At 39.1% G+C, this 13,831-nt stretch overlaps 1 protein-coding gene across 1 annotated transcript in view; it reads left to right on the forward strand.

Annotated features, from left to right (window-relative positions):
* LOC147725901 (uncharacterized) overlaps positions 1 to 13,415 on the forward strand; it is a 290,139-nt gene extending 276,724 nt beyond the window's left edge. Inside the window, exons 8-9 of the mRNA XM_086960041.1 lie at positions 11,115 to 11,165; positions 11,243 to 13,415. The gene's annotated coding sequence lies outside the window, so the exon portion shown is untranslated. The remainder of the gene's footprint in view (positions 1 to 11,114; positions 11,166 to 11,242) is intronic.
* Positions 13,416 to 13,831: the final 416 nt, after the last annotated feature.

The following is a 13,831-nucleotide window of genomic DNA, read 5'->3' on the forward strand; positions in this document are numbered from 1 at the left end:
AATATAAGTACACAACACAAAAAAATTGATGTTACAAATGAATGAAGTAGATTTTGTTTTCAGTCCCATTTACTACCACATCCAGGCATTTGCAGACTTTTAAAAGAAAGAACAATGAATGGCATTATATTTCTCTTGGAAAGGTGGCATTTCTAACTGTGACACTCCCATAAGGCATCGGCAGATCCCTCACCCATGCGCTAGAGGTACTTCACCTGCCTGCAGACACCCTGGTCTTCTCTCAAACACCCCCTTCCTTGCCCCAGACACCATGGAGCAGCTCTAAGAGATTCTCAACATATTCTTCTGGGCCTTAAACCGGAAACAGACTCCCATTGGTTAAGTGTGTACATCAGACAGTGGATACCCTCACTGTCCCAGACAATATCTGCATGACAGTTTTAAAAATCACTATCTGACCCTCAGAGGTCTCCAGAATGCTCTCAGCCGGCCCCATTGAAACCTCTAATATGTCTGTAAACAAACCCAATTGTCCCTCAGCCTGTCCCCCAGCAACATCATATGATATATAAAGAACCCAGCTGTGTTTATAGAGAACCCTGGTGTGCACCTCCAGCATGCCCTTAGAAGGTATGAACCTGCTCCTATGGACTCTAAGACTGCTCCCTACCTTCAGCTGCTCATTAAACATTCCAATTGGCCCTCGAGTACTGTTGGTCAGTCCTCAGAAACCTACACCATGCCCTCAAGAACCTGAGACTTTCTTTAGTCTCCCCCTGCTGTTCCTAACACTTCCTCATCCTGCACTTAAAGGCCACCATTGTGTCCCAATTTCACACTTAGCCAGATCTCAGAGCCCAACTGATAGACACAGGTGGCTTTCAGGAGGTATCATTTAGGCTTCAGACACTCTGAAGTGGTTCTTTAAAGCTGTCACCTAACTTTAATACTCCCTCAGAGGTTCAGTCTTCACCTGCCAAAAACGTCCTGGTATCCAGTGAGTGTATAATTAAGTTGCCACCCAGCCCACCCCCAGCTTCCTTGGTTACTCCACTGCTTTTAAAAGTCACAATATCTACAATACCTAATTAGGTATTTGTATATGTGGTATTTCTAAAAGTGCGTTATACCAAAAGGTATCAAAGCGCTATACATGAGGAGTGACAGAGAGAACAGTGGATCACAACAACAGGCAAATCACCTACACAGTCCCTAATGATCTATTCCGCAAACAACCAGGTTTTAATTTGCTTTTGAAAGGTCAAATGAAAGCTCTGACTTTTGATAAATTCAGGAAGAGAATTCCACAGCTTAGCAGCTGCTAAAGTTAAGGTGCGTTTAACCCACCTAGCTTTCTTGCAGCGTGGATCCACTCCCTGATACTGTTTCGCAGATCTCAGTGATCTCCTGAGAACATATCAATTTAGGGTGGTCTTCAAATTGTTCCAACCCATAGAATGAAGGGCCTTATGCGTTAAGCACAATGCTATAACACCACTTGTTTCTTTATTGGAAGCGAATGCAGTAATCTCAATTCATCTCTAACGGAGGCATGTTAAGGTACTCCCAGGACCAGGCGAGCTGCTGCATTCTGGATTACTTGGAACTTAAGCAAAGAAAATTGATAGATCTTTAAGTAGAGGGCATTGCAGTGGTCTGAAAACTAGGTGATGAGTGCGAAGAGCACTGCATAAGGAAAGCCGAAAGAAAAAGTGATTTAGATACTGGGACGGAGTTGAGTACAATAGATGTGTTGATGTTCTTATTAACATATTACCATGCTTGAATTGCAAGACCAAGACTGTCTAAGTTTTAGTCAGACCCTGAGAGTCTTTGCAAGATTAGTTGAAGACTAATAAACTCAAACCTGCGTGAAACAGGACTCCATACTAAAACTCTTGGATTTATTAAAAAAATATAATTGAACAAAATGCAAAACATAATTAGTTAGTTAATCATGAAGTAGCTCAGCCAAAATAGTCAAAGTCATAATCAGCCAGAGGACTACCATAAGGTCAGCCTCTAATGGAAGCCGATAGCTAGAACAAAGTATAAAGCTAAAGAAAGACTGGCATAGTGTCTGCTTCCAAAGAAGTAAGGCAAACGACTGGCTTATTTCCAATATACAGTAGTTTATATAAAGTTCGAGGGTTCAGAAGCCTAGGACATTTTGTTATTTTATTTTTGTGGCATGACAGGCTAGCATGGTTACAAGAAATGGGCCAGTAAATATTCTACTAAATCAGACACTTTAATAGATGTCTATTTCCTACTACGTCTTATTGGCTAAAGAATGTAGAACTGATTAAAGAAATCAATTATTATTTTTAAATAATACATAAATCCAAAAGTACGTTCAGCTTATGACTAGAATATCAAAAAGCCTCGATAGGAAACCTTCAAAAGTTACAGACTAAAGGAACACCATGAACATTGCTTCCTTGACATTTCTCAACAAAAATTGACATTGCAGGCATCACTATTGCACCTTTTTTTGTAATGAGTTATTGAAATGGTAAAAAACACAAGCATACAAAGAGAGTCTTTGTTCATGTGACAAGTGCACACTATTGTTCTGCAAATGAGAAAAGTTGTCAATACAAGCTAATGGAGGTCTAGTTACACTAACTGAACCACATACACTATCTCTTCTTATAAAAAAATGTTCTACAACCCCCCACCCCACATTATACTTAAATCAAAGCAATTTTCACACTACACTACTATAGCATCTCCTCTATAATTCTTGGTTTGACAACTTTTTTTTAAATACTTCAGTATATCATAGGCCTTTGGGATCTATGACAGAATAACGACAGACAAAATATCGACCTACAGAAACATCAAAGCAGGAATATCGAAGGCAAGTATATCGATATCCTATCTACAACATAATAAGTACAAAAATATCAAAACAAAAATATTGATGTAAAAATATCGTCATTAAAAATATCGTTTTATATCTGTTAAAATATAATGTGTAAAATAAAGTAAATAATACTTATAAATAAAATAAACATTGTTAAAAATATTTAGTAATGTTTAAAATTAATAAATAATAGATATATAATAATATAACATTAATTAAACACATATGTAAAATATATATTATATATTTACTTAATAATACATTTTAATAATTACCATAATTACTTATAAATTATTTAAAAATACTATAAATTACAAATAGATCTTCACAAATAAGAAAATTACATAAACAAGTAAATAATTATTTTTAATAAGTTAAAAAAATTAAATATACTTCCAATATTTTTTGAATTAATAACATAATACATTATCTAAATTCATTCAAAATAATAAATAAAACTACTATTTAAAGTCCAAACAAATCTACAGTATTAAAAACATTGGATAGCGTAAAATGTAAAATTACTACTCCCACTCCAGAAAATGCAAAATTAGGGAAAACATTGTATAGCATAGAGATAAAAATTACTATTACCACTCCAGAGAGTGAAACAGTAGGGAAAGCGCTGGATAGTGTAGGGATAAAAATTACTATTCAAACTCCAGAGAGGGAAACAGTAGGGAAAGCGCTGGATCGTGTAGGAGTAAAAATTACTATTCCCACTCCAGAGAGTGCAACAGTAGGGAAAGCGTTGGATAGCGTAGGGGTAAAATTTACTGTTCCAACTCCAGTGAGTGCAACAGTAGGGAAGGCGTTGGATAGCGTAGGGGTAAAAATTACTATTCAAACTCCAGAGAGTGAAACAGTAGGGAAAGCGCTGGATAGCGTTGGGTTAAAAATTACTATTCCAACTCCGGAGAGTGCAACTGTAGAGAAAGCATTGGATAGCGGGTGGGTAAAAACTACTATTCCCACTCCAGAGAGTGCAACAGTAGGGAAAGCGTTGGATTGCGTAGGGGTAAGAATTACAATTCCAACTCCAGAGAATGCAACAGTAGGGAAAGCGTTGGATAGCGTAGGGATAAAAATTACTATTCCCACTCCAGAGAGTGCAACAGTAGGGAAAGCTCTGGATAGCGTAGGGGTAAAAATTACTATTCCAACTCCAGAGAGTGAAACAGTAGGGAAAGCGCTGGATAGCATAGGGTTAAAAATTACTATTCCAACTCCAGAGAGTGCAACAGTAGGGAAAGTGTTGGATAGGGTAATGGTAAAAATTACTATTCCAAATCCAAATAGTGAAACAGTATGGAAAGCGTTGGATAGCGTAGGGGTAAAAATGACTATTCCCACTCCAGAGAGTGCAACAGTAGGGAAAGCGTTGGATAGCATAGGGGTAAAAATTACTATTCCAACTCCAGAGAGTGAAACAGTAGGAAAAGCGCTGGAGAGCGTAGGGTTAAAAATTACTATTCCCACACTAGAGAGTGCAACAGTAGGGAAAGTGTTGGATAGCGTAGGAGTAAAACTTACTATTCCAACTCCAGAGAGTAAAACAGTAGGGAAAGCGCTGGATAGCGTAGGGGTAAAAATTACAATTCCCACTCCAAAGAGTGCAACAGTAGGGAAAGCGTTGGATAGCGTAGGGGTAAAATTTACTGTTCCAACTCCAGTGAGTGCAACAGTAGGGAAGGCGTTGGATAGCGTAGGGGTAAAAATTACTATTCAAACTCCAGAGAGTGAAACAGTAGGGAAAGCGCTGGATAGCGTTGGGTTAAAAATTACTATTCCAACTCCGGAGAGTGCAACTGTAGAGAAAGCATTGGATAGCGGGTGGGTAAAAACTACTATTCCCACTCCAGAGAGTGCAACAGTAGGGAAAGCGTTGGATTGCGTAGGGGTAAGAATTACAATTCCAACTCCAGAGAATGCAACAGTAGGGAAAGCGTTGGATAGCGTAGGGATAAAAATTACTATTCCCACTCCAGAGAGTGCAACAGTAGGGAAAGCTCTGGATAGCGTAGGGGTAAAAATTACTATTCCAACTCCAGAGAGTGAAACAGTAGGGAAAGCGCTGGATAGCATAGGGTTAAAAATTACTATTCCAACTCCAGAGAGTGCAACAGTAGGGAAAGTGTTGGATAGGGTAATGGTAAAAATTACTATTCCAAATCCAAATAGTGAAACAGTATGGAAAGCGTTGGATAGCGTAGGGGTAAAAATGACTATTCCCACTCCAGAGAGTGCAACAGTAGGGAAAGCGTTGGATAGCATAGGGGTAAAAATTACTATTCCAACTCCAGAGAGTGAAACAGTAGGAAAAGCGCTGGAGAGCGTAGGGTTAAAAATTACTATTCCCACACTAGAGAGTGCAACAGTAGGGAAAGTGTTGGATAGCGTAGGAGTAAAACTTACTATTCCAACTCCAGAGAGTAAAACAGTAGGGAAAGCGCTGGATAGCGTAGGGGTAAAAATTACAATTCCCACTCCAAAGAGTGCAACAGTAGGGAAAGCGTTGGATAGCGTAGGGGTAAAAATAACTATTCCCCCTCCAGAGAGTGCAACAGTAGGGAAAGTAAATACTTCATATATTATTTAAAAAAATATAAATTAATAGCTATAAAAAATTGATTAAAAGTAATTACCAATTTATTACAATATAATAATTAATCAATTAAAATTACAAATTAAAATTAATTATTACAATTAGTTACCTATTAATACAAATTAATAAAAAATTAACAATTAATTAATTAACAATTAAAAATTAATTAACAATTAATTCAAATTAAATACAATTGAATACATTGAATATTTAATTAATTATAAATAAATTACTTCCCACCCTATTCCCCTATAAGCCCACACCCCGCTACAGATAATAATTTTATAAAATTAACATAATTAGCAATTAATCAATTAAATAAAATTAATTGGCAATTACAATTTAATTATTTACCCATAAAAAAGTAATTATCAATTAATTCTAAATAAATACCAATAAATAATTTTACATATTTAATTAATTATAAATAAATGACTTCCCACCCAATTCCCCTATAAACCCACAAACCGCTACAGAAAAAAACTAGTAAAATTAACATAATTAGCAATCAATAAATTAATTAAAATGAATTGCCAATTAAAATTTCATCAATTACCAAATATAAATTAATTAACAATTAATTAAAAATGAATACCATAAATAAATTTACATATTTAATTAATTATAATTAAATTACTTCCCACCCTATTCCCCTATAAACCCACAACCCGCTATAGAATTAAATTACGCAAAAATTAAAAAAACAAAATTCATTAATTAAAATACATTATAACATACACACTTTTCACACTTATAATAACATAAACAACACTATAAAAAATTCGATATTATTAAAAATTCGATAATTTTAATAACCTATATTACATACTTCGATATTTTAACTTTCTATATTTTTAACATTCGATATTACATTACCTACCTTAAAAACGATATTTTTGATGTCTATATTCTGTCCATTCGATATTTTGTCCATTCTATATTTTAAACTCGATATTATGTCCATTCGATATTTTTTACTCGATATTTTGACTGTTTACCCTTTTAACAATAGCAATGTGGGCACTGGAAAACCAGCAGGTCATAAGTATGGGCACAAAACATTTCAGAAAGTTAACTTGCTGGATGATTTTAGCCAATGAATGTGACAATTTTGATGTGGGTAGTTAAAGAAATATGGGCAAGTAATAAAGAGAATTATTGTGGGCAGAAGTTAAAATCCACTCAAAGCTATGCAGGAATAAAATGTATTCTCTATAATCAATTCAGTCTCTTCAAAATAAAAATAAAAAATGCGCAATGCAGAGGTCACTCCTTCACATGAAGTTATTTAGCATCAGTTGTTTCATTTCTCAGTTCAATGACACTTCAAGGGGGACCTGCTAGCAAACATTTTAAACGTATCAAGTCAATATCCTCCTCTTATGACACCATGTTTGTCAACTATGCCCTTTCACAAGCTGTGAATTTCTTGTTGTCACTGCTACTCGAGGATCTTCTGATTACTTGTTCACCAATACCTTTGTCTATCAACTCTATTACTGCTTCAGCTTAACTACCCATCTCTTTTTTCAGACCATCTTTGCTTTGCAACTCTTAGCTTTCCTCTGTCACTCTTCCAAACTGTTACGCTTGAATCAAACCAGTAACTTCCAGTTAATTGGCTTTTTTCTGCTTCTTGATTTGTACAGTTTGTCAGAGTCTGATGTTCTTTTTGATTTTGATTTTGAAGTTTGATTTTCTCAAATTTGATTATCTTTAGTTTTTTGTTTTTCTTCTTGAACTCTTTGCTCTCCCCTTTTGCATACATGTCGCAAACTCAAGATTGACAGTGAAATAACAGTTTGTATCACTGTTTTTTCTTCATATATGTAACAAGAGGGGGAGAGAGAGAGTACAGTGGATTCAGTCTCCCTGGGCAACAGTCGGTAAACAAAGTGGAATCCACTGAGGGATTAGTGTGGTCCCCACTGTGGTGGGGAGCACACAGTGTTGTTTTTGTACCCCTCACACACCAAAAGGACCCTTGGTGTCATTCTACCATCATTGGGTTCTTCGCACCCCTCTACGGAGTGCGGCATGCTGCGACCTACGGATACGCGGGAGCACTTCAAGTGTGGACTATGTGTGGTAGTGTGTGGAGTATAGAACGTGAGTGGTGGAGTGGTGAGAGTGATAATTAAAAAATACCTGGCACGTGGGGAAAAAAGACTTTAATTACGCCCCCGGCTGGTATTGTTAAAAAGGGGTGCTCTGCGAGGTTACTACTGTAAAATTATGTACAGCTACCTCTTTAGTGCGTCGACATGGACATGTTTCGGAGTATCCAACTCCTTCTTCAGGACGGGAAAGCACAAAATTCCCCACCTTACTCACATGTGTGTATGTTTTAAAGTGTATTATACAAAAATTGATTAAAATTTAACTATAGGTGTATGTTTACCTATCGTGTTGTTCAGCACGAAGTCCTAGCGCCCAGTTGGCGGTTAAATTGGACTTATTTAATAAGTTACAGTGCCTCATGAGCTTTTGCGCCAAATGTTGGGGAGTCCCATCAGACTAGATTCAGCTCTGGTTCCCGGGATAATTCTCCTCTGACTGCCCCTCAGCGCTGCTCCGATGATAGTCATCGGAGCAGCGCTGAGGGGCAGAGTAAGGTAACAGAGAGCACCCCGTAGAGGGGTGCGAAGACCCCAATGATGGTAGAATGACACCAAGGGTCCTTTTGGTGTGTGAGGGGTACAAAAACAACACTGTGTGCTCCCCACCACAGTGGGGACCACACTAATTCCTCAGTGGATTCCACTTTGTTTACTGACTGTTTTTTCTTCAGCATGTTATATTCCATATAGGTACTATATTATAGGCACAGGAAAACTTGTTACCATTCACCTATATTCTATTCCTACTTTACACTTGTCACAGTTTACTGGAACTGACCTTTTACCTAGATATTACACTGCATTCAGAAAGCGGGTTTTCCCCAGTTTGAAATATCATACATTATGCATGCTGATTCTTGGAAACACAGCAGGACCACCATCGTATGTATAAAATCTATGTATAAAGTTCATGCGCAACATCATCCATCGGCCAACACAGTAACATAGCAGGGTAGGAACCCTGGGGAGATCAATGGGTATTTATACATCACATCTTACTACAAGAGTTAGAGGAGATCAAGACTTCCCAGCAGACACACTGACCAGAAATGCTGAGGTTCCTGCATGCAGACACTCCAGCTCGCAGTGGTCCAACATCCCTCGCGGGGTGTCCAACTCAAGACCAGGACGAGGTCCCATAGTCTCACTTAAGGTAACAGGGTTAACTAGATCCTAGAGGAATTCTTGGCTTAACACCTTAACACCTACACCTATGCTAGGTACAGTTAGGTACATCTAGTTAGGTAGCCATCGTAGGAGTATGCATCCTTTTATCATGTATTTCATATACTCAAATGTATTCATGATTTTAGTAAGAAGGTAGAACTCCACCATCCTTTTACCTATGTAGTACTGTTGATCATTTATATATTATACTGTCTAATGGTTGTTGCAGCACATCTATTCTACTCCAGAATAACAACTGTTCAATAAATGATTATTGAAAATGCCCAGTTTGTTTTATTCGGTGTACCTCTCTGAGACATACGACGTGAGCACGAGTGACTGAGTGAAAAGTAGTATATTGTTTCCACGGTCCTGAGGGATCAGGGTTGTCTTTTTCTGAGGTTGCCAGAATCTATCCTCTCCTTGGTAAGAAGATATTATAGTGGCACTGTGAGCCAGCTGATACAGACAGGCTAACATACCCGGTGGGTTGTACGGAATCAGTCTACCACCAATCCCACAATTTATGTTACCCACACATGCAGATTCTATATAGGTCATATAGGAGCTACACGACAAGCAGTACACATTCATTTTGTGTGAGATGTGTGGCTCTATATGGCAAACCTCCACATTTCAGTGCAGGACTCATTACCAGTATGCCCTGATATGGTAAACTCCATTTAGCTTCCACCAACATCTTTATCACATGTTCTTTCACTGGGACCCAGTCCCCAGGCTCTAGGTCATGGGAGGATTCAGTGCTTGCTGATGGTGTTGCAAACTTCACATGGTGAGAGAGCATGCGTACTGCATCAATCTAACATTTGCAGTAATCCAGGTCCAAGTCATCAGTATTATTCACAAGACCAGCAGATGATGGAATGCCAGGAATCCCAGTGGCCCTCCCTCTGAGAACTTCATGTAAGCTCTAACCTGTCTTCTTGTTTGGAGTTCTTCTCATGCTAAGTAAGGCCAACTGAAAAGCATATTCCCATTTCAATGACATTGAAGAACTCACTTTGGCTAGTGTTGCTTTCATTGTAACATTGGTTCTCTCCTTGTTTTTGTACATGATATTTACAATGGAACTTCTGCTTGGTGTTCAATGCTAGGCCCAGATCTTTGTACTGGGGTGAATGTAAGACATTGTTCTACATTCTGTCCATCAACTGGGTTTTTTGGTGTTCAATGCTACACATACAACTCACATTACTCAATGTTGAGAGTGTGTACCCTTGTCCGTCTCTATAGAAGCTGGCAAACCAAATCCTGGGATCAATTACCTTCAGCACTAATGCTACCACTGTAATGTCATGACATCACCCAGTTGGAAACGCCTCAATCCATTTTCAAACACAGAGAAACTCTAGACTTCAGACTATTGCACAGTGAGATTTTTGCTAAATCTATCTGTAGCCTTGTTGGTTTTCCAACATGATTCATGGTCACCCTAGTTCCTTGCTATAAAATAACATTCTGACATATGATAACACCAATTTTGTGCCAGCTTTCAGAAATAAGGATTAAACCAGCATTTTACTGAATGATCCCATACTCTGAATTGTCATAGCAGGAAAAACATTTACAGTTTTACTATCTGAATTATCTGTGTCTGAATCATCTTCTGAAATTGGCAATGTGCTAGACATTATAGCACAGTATTTAGCAGTCTTGTCGGAAAAATGTTCAGCACATCTAAGATGCATTTGCCATTCTTAATTGGCGTGCCAGCAGAGGTCATGAGCCTTAATTGAGGCCACAACAGTCCAAATCATGGACCTCTTGAAGCCCATGTGGACTGCCCGTGTGGATTGTCACATACGAATCATTGGTTCCGCAGCACGCTCTTGTTATCACAATCACTTCACATATCTGTGATGAGGTTACATTACACAAGTAGGATGCTTCCACAACCTAGTTCAATGTGTAAAGTACAGATGCTGCTTGAAGAGGTCCATAATGACCTCACAAGCACAAACCTCTACCAATAAAATAAAATCAGCCAACTCCAGTGATGCATCTTGAATATCTGGACTTGGCTTGGTGCAGAATTCTATTGCAACAACTCAATCATGGCCACCGCTATTTCTTCACAGTCTTTCTCATCTCTGCAAACTGAGAATAATGTAGCAGGATTGCATGCACCAGGATATGTTCTCTGCAGCCAGAAGTATGTGTTCATAATTCGAGTACAAGAACAGATGGCTAGTTCTTTGTTGTCCAATATACCCTTCAAAGAGAAGATGCAGTTCGCCTGGGGTTATTGCACACTTTCTGTTTTTTCATGTGCCTGCAGGGTGAATCTACATCACTTCTGGCTGACTTTGATTTATTCAACAACTACATATATTTATTCCATGGTCTAACCCATCTTTTTTATCGTTGACAGAGACTGAAGAATGCAAAACAACCTATCCATGGACAGAAAGCATCGATAAGTGTCCATCAACTCAAGCATCGATAAGTGTCCATCAACTCAAGCATCGATAAGTGTCCATCAACTCAAGCATCGATAAGCGTCCATCAACTCAAGCATCGATAAGTGTCCTTCAACTCAAGTTCTGGACTTCTGCCTTGTACCTTCTTCGAGTGCATGTTTTCATTGAGACTTTGCCTTTCATTCCTGCTTTGCTTAGATTGTCTCACTGGTCTCGCTTCATCCTTGCATTTCATGATTATCACATGTTCCTGTGAAAGGTTTGCTCTGAGATAGGTTTTTCGTTGGGATTGTTATAAAATGTCACACAATTGAGAACATCTTACAGAAAGCTCTGCACGGTGCTTACCTGGGGCAGTTACCTGCCCTAGAACTGATTTGTTTCCCCACACTGCAGAAACTGTATCATGAAGAAGATATTTTTTAAATTGAGACTCAGAGGAGTTCAGTGAAAGAAATAAACTCCTCAGTGAGTAAATGTACCTGGGCGGCTGCTGTTTGTGAAAACCAGGTGTATGTCAAGTGCAAAACTGCCAGGACTCGCCTGGAGAAGGATGCTAGTGGAGATGGGGGCTTTGAGGGCACAGTCCAGGGCTCCACTGACAGACTAATGCCACCTTTCCTGAGAATCCTCTCCAGGTGCTCCATGGCCATCGAATTCCCCAAACAGGTACCCTGTGGGCAGCTGCTGGAGACTGGCACTGAGCCTCTCCCAGCCGCTCTTCCGACTGCTCCAATCATATAGGGGGGGGGGGGGTGAGCTCCTCCGCGTTCCCCCCCAGGCAGCACTGATGCTCCATGGCTTGTCGACCCTGGACTCAGCGGAAGCCCACGAATGCTGCTCCACTCTGGCCTTCTTCCACACTGTGGCTGCATGGATACATCTCAGGTCCTCCTTTCATGCTGTGTTCATGGGGCTGTCAATCAAAGGGTGCCTCCTGTTCCATGTGTTGGACAGTCAGAAATAAGTATTGAAAATACGTGTTGGTGCCAAACACCAGCTATACATGGCACAAAAAAATAAACATTACACAAAGATCAACAAAAATGCCTTCTATGTTAGACGTATCATGAAGCACCCAATCAGAGAAAATAACCAATATCTTCCAGTCAATGCTCCCTAAAACATGACACCTGCTTATCCCAACACAGTGTCAAATCCTCCTTCAGTTCCTTTTGGGAAGTTCTCCAGATCTATTATTAACTCCTCAATAGAGCCCACTTAGCCTCCTACTTTATGTCATTCTCTGACAGACTGTGCTCATGTTGATGCCTAAAACAATTCTTCTGCCAGCTCTCCATCACCACCCGCCTCCTGGGGAAAACATCTACGAGTTCTTAAATTTGGGCAAACTAGAGAACTATCTTGAGTCTCCCTTCCATCAGAAAGATCTTGTAGAGGGTGCTGATGAGAGACGAGAGGAGCCGAACCACTTCCTGCACAAGAAACATTCATCCAAGAAGTGCAGAAGAATAAAATAGATATTTTATTGGCGGCGGCATGGAGCCTACTTGTAAGATAAGCAGCAAAACTCCTCTGCCCAGGATTCTGGAAGAGAACAGAGCTCACGGTATGAGTGGCCATGCCACACTTAATCATAAACACCTACAGTTCAAAGGAACAAACCCAAGATATACCTGATTCCACCCCTCATGGTTCGATATTTTTCCTTTTGTGTCTCTTAGAAACTCACATTTATAGAATGCACTGGCCTCACTCCTCATTGAGGCCTCAGATCATGCCAGCCATTGCAATAGTTAATGAATATATATTTAGTATCTCGCAGCAATGTTCTGTATCTGTCATATATTCTGATATTTTGCTTCTAGTTCATCTATTCTTGTATGCTTTTAAACGGTTGATGATTAGGAAAAGCTTACATGATTATCAGGTATACAAATGGAATGGGTTTATCAAAATACTGAACCCCCATGAAATGGCAAACTTTTTATGCTGAGACTCGGTGTTAAGGAATCCGTAAAATGTATCATGTAATGTGTTTTCTATTTCGATCATTTAATTTTCATAATCTGAGCTTTTACATTCACTACGGTACTTTTGATTTCTGCAATTACATTGTTTCATTGACTTGTTTTGCTAAAAGTAGATGTTAAGGAATCCGTAAAATGCATCATGCAATATGTTTTCTACTTTCATAATTTTTATAATCTACTGTAGTTTTGATTTCTGTATTTACATTGTTTCCTCTACTCTGCAGTAAAATCAGTTTAAAACAAAGATTGCAATGCGGATTTTGTGTGTGCACTGTTGGGGCAAAAGGTTTGCAGAATTTACAACAATAATATGAAATGGCTGTCATTCTTTCATAGGTTCTGTTACATTGCCAGTGGCCTCGGCATAGACCCTGGGCATTAAAGTCAGTCGGTACCTCTCTATGCATGCCCAGATTGGCTCGGTTGTCTTCTCCTGCTTTCTTTCCCTCCGAATCATCCGAAAGGCATCCCGTTTCTTTTCTCCCGACGCCCTTAAGCTCATTATCCTGGTAATGATTCTCTCCCGTCTTGATTACGGGAACAGCCGGTATGTGGTCATTCAAGCGTATGAACTTCGCCGCTTCAGGCTGTTCAGAATCAGGCCGCCCGCCTTATCCTCCACCTCCCAAAGTCTTCCCACATCACCCCCGTTCTGAAAGCACTTCACTGGCTCC

This window comes from Lissotriton vulgaris, chromosome 3_1 (genome assembly GCF_964263255.1).
Source record: "Lissotriton vulgaris chromosome 3_1, aLisVul1.2, whole genome shotgun sequence".
Taxonomy (NCBI): Eukaryota; Metazoa; Chordata; class Amphibia; order Caudata; family Salamandridae; genus Lissotriton; species Lissotriton vulgaris.